The sequence below is a fragment of the Petaurus breviceps genome, unplaced genomic scaffold, assembly GCF_028583685.1.
Source record: "Petaurus breviceps papuanus isolate PSGF00001 unplaced genomic scaffold, PetGlider_PUasm1.0 90769, whole genome shotgun sequence".
Classification (NCBI taxonomy): Eukaryota; Metazoa; Chordata; class Mammalia; order Diprotodontia; family Petauridae; genus Petaurus; species Petaurus breviceps.
Genome location: NW_027187341.1, coordinates 6962569 through 6969701, shown reverse-complemented (window position 1 = coordinate 6969701; position 7133 = coordinate 6962569). Strand labels below are relative to the sequence as shown.

The window sequence follows — 7133 nt, the reverse complement described above, 5'->3', positions numbered from 1 at the left end:
CAGGGTTAAGTGACTTGTCCCGGATCATATTGCTAATAAATATCTGAGATCAGATGTGAGCTCAGTTCTCCATGACTCCAAGTCTGATGGTCTCACCACTACTCCACCTAGTTGCCTCCCAAAATGGGCTATGGAATTACAGCTGAATTTTGTGACCATAAAACTGTAGCTTCAAAATAAAGTGCTTTCAGTCACTATAGTTTCATCTCATATCTCACATGGAGAGAAAGAGTCAAGACAGTTTAACTTTTTCTAGAAAGAAAAAAAAATATTTCTAAACAAGTTTATCTGTATCTCCAAATGAGGAGTGGGCCTAAGACACCTTGTGCAAATTTTCAGAAGCAAGCCTTCTGCAGTCTTTCTGTAAAATGAAAGTGTTTGAAGAGGTCACCAGAACCCAAGAACTCTTTCAGAGTCCACAAGTCAGCTAGATACAGTCACACATTTGAATATGTATTGTCATCTAGCAAAAATATCAGATTAGCTGATTACATTTAAAATGTGAGTGAGTGTGTGTGTGTGTGCGTGTGTTTTAAAACTATGGTGGCACAACCAAATTATTGCATTTGTTTTCATTAAAAAAAAAAAACTTACATTTCCTCTGGAGCTTTTCTTTTTTCAAGAGGGAATTTTTTTTTGTCTGAAATGTTTTTCTTCTTGTTATGAAAATTGTTAAAACAAAAGCAGACAGTTCTCTATTTAAACAGTGTTAATCAGTACAGAACTTGTCTGCTGTTTTATTAATGAATTGACTTTTCCAATTAAAGTTTAGCTTTCTTAACTAATTTACCTAGACATCATACCAAACCAAGGGCAGGACAATTTATCTCAGTTATAGCTTTTCACAATAACTGTGATGAGCCAAGATTGAGGAGACTGTACTATAATTGGGATAAGTAACTTTATTATATGGATCCAAAGCAAAGAAGGTCAGATTTAATAATGTTTTCTGTCAGTTGTGTCATTGATGTGAAGTTATTGAAATAAAGTTAAGCCACACTTTCTGTTAGAGACAGCCTAGCAAGCCATCATTTTGACAAATATTATGACTAATGATTCACTGAACTATTACATATCAATGTTGAAAAATTTTGATTATAAAATTCATTATTTAACAGGTTACTCTTCTATTCTCAGTGACTTTCTTCTACTTCCAAATTTTATTTTAGTAATTTCACCCTAAATTTCAGAAATTATATAAAATTTAACTCAGAAGCTTAAATATCTATTTTATTTTCATTTCTGCAAAAGAAAATAAAACTTGAAAATCAATCTTAATAGTCACAAAAAGAGTGCAGGACAAGCAAAGAAAGAAGAGAAAGCAAATATGACTAGGTGTATACACATACAGTGCAGTTAGAAGTGGCTAATTATGTGTAAGAGATTGTTTATCATGAAGGTTGCTAAAATACTATATTTGAGTAGATGGTTGGTGCAGTGGATAGGTTTTTGGCCCATCAGTCAAGAAGAATCATCTATCTAAATTTAAATCTAGCCTCAAATATTTGCTAGCAGTGTGACACTGGGCAAGTCACTTAATGCTTTTTGCCTCAGTTTTCTCATCTGTAAAATGAGCTGGAAAAGGAAATGGGGAACCTCTCCAGTAATTTTGCCAAAAAAGCCACAAATGGAGTCACAAATAGTTGGATGAGATTGAAAAATGTCCAAACAACAACAATAAAATGACTAATGAAAATCTTCATTCCTATCAGAGTGGTTGAAAGTCACTAGAAATATAACGTTTTGGGATTTAAGTTACTTTTTCTAGGAAGGCATGGTTAAAATCTAATTATGTAACCTAGGACCTGTACAATTTTAAGGCAATACCCTTAACCTGGGTTAGGCCAAAATGGGAAGAGTTTAGGGGATAAGGAGGTTTGGATAAGAGTTTACCTTGGGAAAGTTAATTTACTTGGGTCTGTACTAAGCACAAGTATGGAATTAAAAGGAGCTTGGGGAAGACAGAGACTCCATAGAGCATCTATTAAATATTGTGAAAATGATTCTCTTTTTCAAAGAATACTTCAGAGTCACCATTTTGGCATCCTGGTTATCTGTTCTCTTACTTTAGGTGGTAGAGTGTGTAAAATACAGGAAATGGTGTCTGGAAGACATGAGTTAAAATCTGGGATCAGACATTGTGATCCTAGACAAGTGAGGTACCCTGCATCTGTAAAATGGTAATAATTGATAGATCCAATATGGTGGAGTAGAAGAAACTTTACAGTCGACCTCTCCCAAAGTTTCCCTCTAAACAACAACTTTGAAATTAATCCTCAAGTTGAAATTATAGAGTGACATAGCCAAAAAATATTTGAAGTGAGACAATTTTCTAGACCAAGACAGTTTTGGAGGTCAGAAGAAGAGGTCTGTGACACTGGGATGACACTGTCCCAGAGCACAGTATGGCAGAAACAATAGCTGTGAGCTTTGAAAGCAGTGGGGACAACAGCAGCGATAGTGTCATGAACTCTCAGATCAAAGACAATGAAAGGATTAGACAATGGAACAGAATAAAATAATATTCTAGGTGACTTTTATGCTAGCACTGGGTACAGGACTAAACACTGTTGGCAAATTCGTTGCTCATATCAGTTTTCAGGTCAACGTTAGAGAACCAGGAGGAGCGCTTTTAATTGCAAGGGAGCAGGGAACTGCTCTAATTTTCAGGTCAGAGAGGAGAACTTGTGGTTGAAAAGGAGCAGGGGCCCTTTCTGGATAAGGACCAGAGATCAAATCAGGACAACATAGACCACATCTGTCTCTAAATAAATAAACCACATCACCTTGGAAGCACCAAAAATGACCAGACTGCCTGAATTGGCTCTGAAAACAGCAGTGTAAACAGGATTGTGGCACAGTACAATACCTCCCCCACCCACACACACACCCACACACTGCAGAGCAAAGCCCAACTTTAGTGTGAAGTTCTATAAAGAAATGGGTTGGGAAAATATACAAATCTCAAAATTAGTTTCCTGACCCCCCCCTCCCGCCAAAAAAAAAAAAAATACTATGGAGACAGGGAATTTTTTTTTTCAAGGTGGGCAGTCTGACTTTATTAGCCAAGGGCAGGCCTGGCCCCTTAGGTGCTCTTCGGTGGGCGTGTCCGCTTCTTCTTCACCACCACTGGCTTCTGGCTCCGAAGGATGGGGCTGGCCCTGCGCAGAGCAGCCATGCGGAGGTCTTTCCGGTACTTATTCTTGAGGGTGATGTGCCGCCGCTGTTAAGTGTGGCCGGGCCATTCTTGTTGATGGTGGTCCTGACATAGGAGGTGGCAGGCGTCCTCTGACCTGCCCGCTGCTTCAGCACCACCAAGGTGCCCTTGCCGTCGGCCACCGGCTCGATGCCCACCGTCTTCCAGTGAATCAACCCTTTGCAGCGGAACGCGTTCCGGGCCTTGAGGTTGTTGGGCTCGGTGCTGTACGTCTGCTTGTTGCGCTTGATGAGGAAGCTGGAGCAGTCCCGAAGGACCGTCCACTGTAGGTGGGCCTACATGGCGGGGGCTGCTCTCGCGGCGGCTCCCCAGTGACAGAGAATTTAAATGAATGAATGAATGAATGAATGAATGAATGAATGAATGAATGAATGAATGAAAAAAACTCAGAACAAGGAAAAAAATTGAAAATATTTACAAAGTCCAGAAGAAAAATGCAAATTAGAAAAAAGCCCCAAAAGAATTCCTAGAAGAGCTTTAAAAAAAGATAGAGAAAAAAATGATTTGAAAAAATCCAGTAAGTGTGGCAGAGAAAAAAATGGGAAAAAGAAATGTGAAACATTCAAGAAAAAATGAAAAGGTAATAGTTTGGTAAAATAAGAATGAAAATGATAAAAGAAAGCATAAAAAGAATTGGCTAAATGATAAAATATTTACTGTCACTAAAGAAAAAAATGTAAAAAGAAGAATTGACCAGATGATGAAAGTAGTACAAAACTTCACTTCTAAAAATAATTATTCAAGGGAATTGGGCAAATTGGAATAAAAAAAAGGTACAAGAACTTATTGAATTAAATAATTCCTTGAAAATGCAATTACAGATTTCTGGTGGCAGAGAAAATAAAACAAAAAAAAAGTTAAAAAAAGAAAGGAAAATGTGAATTATCTCCTGAGGGGTGGGGGCAACAGATATGGAAAAAAAGCTCTAATAGAGATAATTGGAGACATATTGAACTTCAAAAAAGCTATGTTCAAACAGAAAACATAGAAATCATATTTAATACAATTATCTAGCAAAACTACACTGATATCCTAGAACCAGAGGGTAAAATCAAAATTTTAAAAAATCAGTCAACATTTGAAAGAGATCCCAAAATGAAAATTCCTGGGACTATTTTACCCAAATTCCACAGCCCCTAGGACAAAGAGAAAAATATTTCAAGTATCTAGAAAAAAACAAAAAACAATAACAGATATTGTAGGACCACAGTCAGGATTACACAAGATTTAGCAACTACCATTTTAAAGGAATTAAGGGCTTTGAATATGATCATCAAGAAGGCAATAGAGCTGGGATTACAACCAAGAATAAGCTACCTATCTTTTGAGGGGGAAAATGGGCATTTAAAAGGAGAAGTTTTAAGTATTCTTTCCCCACTACCCCCCAAACACACTTGATAGTAATTAATTTTTTTTCCAATTACATATGAAGATAGTTTTTCGATATTCAATATTTCATCATTTTGAAATCCATATTTTCTCTCTCCCTTCTTTAGCTCCCTCATCCCCAAGATGCAAGCAATCTGAAATAATTTATACATGTAAAATCATATTAATAATATTTCCACTTTAGTTATGTTGTAAAAAAAAGAATCAGAACAAAATGGGAAAACCATGAGAAAGAAAAACAAAACAATAAAGTGAAAATAGTATGTTTCTCTCTGGGTTCAGACTCCATAGTTCTTTCTCTGGATGTGAATAGCATTTTACATCACCAGTCTTCTGGGATTTTCTTAGATGATGATATTGTTGAGAAGTGTTAAGTCTATCATAGTTGATCATCAAAGAGTATTATTATTATTATTATTATTATTATTGTTTGCAATGGTCACCTGATTCTGATCACTTCATTCAGCATCTGTTCATATAAGTTTTTTCCTGATTTTTCTGAAATGTGCCTGCTCATAATTTCTTAGTGTACAATAGTATATCATTATGTTCATATACCATAGCTTGTTCAGTCATTCTCCAATTGGTGGGTGTCCCCTCAATTTCCAATTCTTTATCACACCAAAAAAGAGTTGATGTAAATATTGTTGCACATGGGGGTCTTTTCCCCCTTTTTATGATCTCTTTGAGATACAGGCATAGTGGTGTTTTTTTCCTGTAGTTTTTTTTTTTTTTTTTTTTGCTGGGTCAAATAGTATGAACATAGTAATTTACTGTTTGATAAACTCAAAGATTCCAACTTCTGGAACCAGAACTCCCAATTAGACAACAACTGCTAGGAAAACTGGAAAATAGAACAGCAGAAACTAGTCTTAAACTAGCACCTTATAGTGTGTACTAAGATAAGTTCAAAATGGGCATGTGATTATCTTAGTATATGGTGTAAGGTGTTTCCAGTTTTCTCAGCAGTTTTTGTCAACTTGAGAGTCCTTATTCCTTAAGCTGGCGTCTTTGGTTTTGTTGAACTGTAGACAACTATTGACACTGATTGTTGTGTCTTGTGTACCCAACCTATTCCACTGATTTCAACTCTCTATTTCTTAACCTGTAACAAATAGTTTTGATGACTACTATTTTACAATATAGTTTTAGATCTGGTACAGCTATCCCACCTTCTTTTGCATCTTTCTCACTGGTCCCCTTGATATTTTTTAGCTTATGTTCTCCCAGATGAATTTTGTTATCATTTTTTCTAGCTATACAAAATATTTTTTGGGGTAGTTTGATAGGTATGGCACTGAAGAAGTTAATTTAGGTAGAATTTTCATTTTTATTATATTGACTCAGCCTATTCATGAGCAATTGATAGTTTTCCAATTGTTAAGCTATGAATTTATTTTTGTGAAAAAGTGTTTTGTAATTGTGTTCTTATAGTTCCAGGACTTATCTTGGGAGGTCGACTCCCACATAATTTTTTTATTGTCTCCAGTTATTTTAAATGGAGTTTCTCTTTTTATTTCTTGCTGCTTGTCTTTGTTAGTATTATTCGAAATGTCAATAATTTATGTGGGTTTATTTTATATTCTCTAACTTTGCTAAAGTTGTTAATTATTTCAAGTAGTTTTTTTAGTTAAATACACCATTATATCAACTGCAAAGACTGATAATTTTGTTTGCTCATTGCCTATTCTAATTTCTTCAATTTATTTTTCTTCTCTTCTTGCTAAAGCTAACATTTCTAGTACAATATTAAATAATAGTGGTAATACTTCCCCCCACCAAAAAGATAAAAAAATAGAAAACATAGGAATCAACGGAGCTATTTATTAAATAATAAGCAGTATCTAGCTAAAAACAAGAGTAAGCATTATCTGCAATAATAAACCTGAATGTAAATAAATAAGCCAGAGGATAAACCAGAAACCTTCAAAATAATATCAGGTTTGTAGAAAGAATATTAATTATAGCCACTGTTTTTCAACATTGTCTTTAATATACTAGCTATAGCATTGATACAATAAAATGAAATTGAAGGAATTAGAATAAGCAATGAGGACACAAATTCATCACTCTTAGAAGGTGATATAATTATATTTTGAGAACTCTAGAGAAACTATTAAAAAAATATTTGAAGCATAGAACATTTTAGTACATTTGCAAGATGTGATAAACCTACCCAAACCATTGACATTTCTATATTATACAAAAATATATATACAAAAACCGGCAGGAAGAGATAAAGAGAAATTCCATTGAAAATAACTTGCATACAACATAAAATACTGATGAGTCCACCTGCCAAGTCAATCCCCAGGATTCTCCAAACACAACTACAGAACACTTTTCCAATAAAGACAGCTATAAAGAACTGGAGAAAAATTAGCTTTAGTGGCTTCATTTGAGTATCAGTCTAAGTATGACTGCAAGAAGCTTTGCCTAGCCCCCAGTAAGCCAGTACTTGTCTTCTGAGATTGCCTCTAAATAAGCTCTAACGTATGTTGTTTGTAAATTTTTTTTAATGCTGTTT

General features: G+C 35.1%; 1 pseudogene; it reads right to left on the bottom strand.

Moving 5' to 3' along the window:
- Positions 1-3029: 3029 nt before the first annotated feature.
- LOC138146741 (large ribosomal subunit protein eL28 pseudogene) lies at positions 3030-3498 on the bottom strand (annotated as a pseudogene).
- Positions 3499-7133: the final 3635 nt, after the last annotated feature.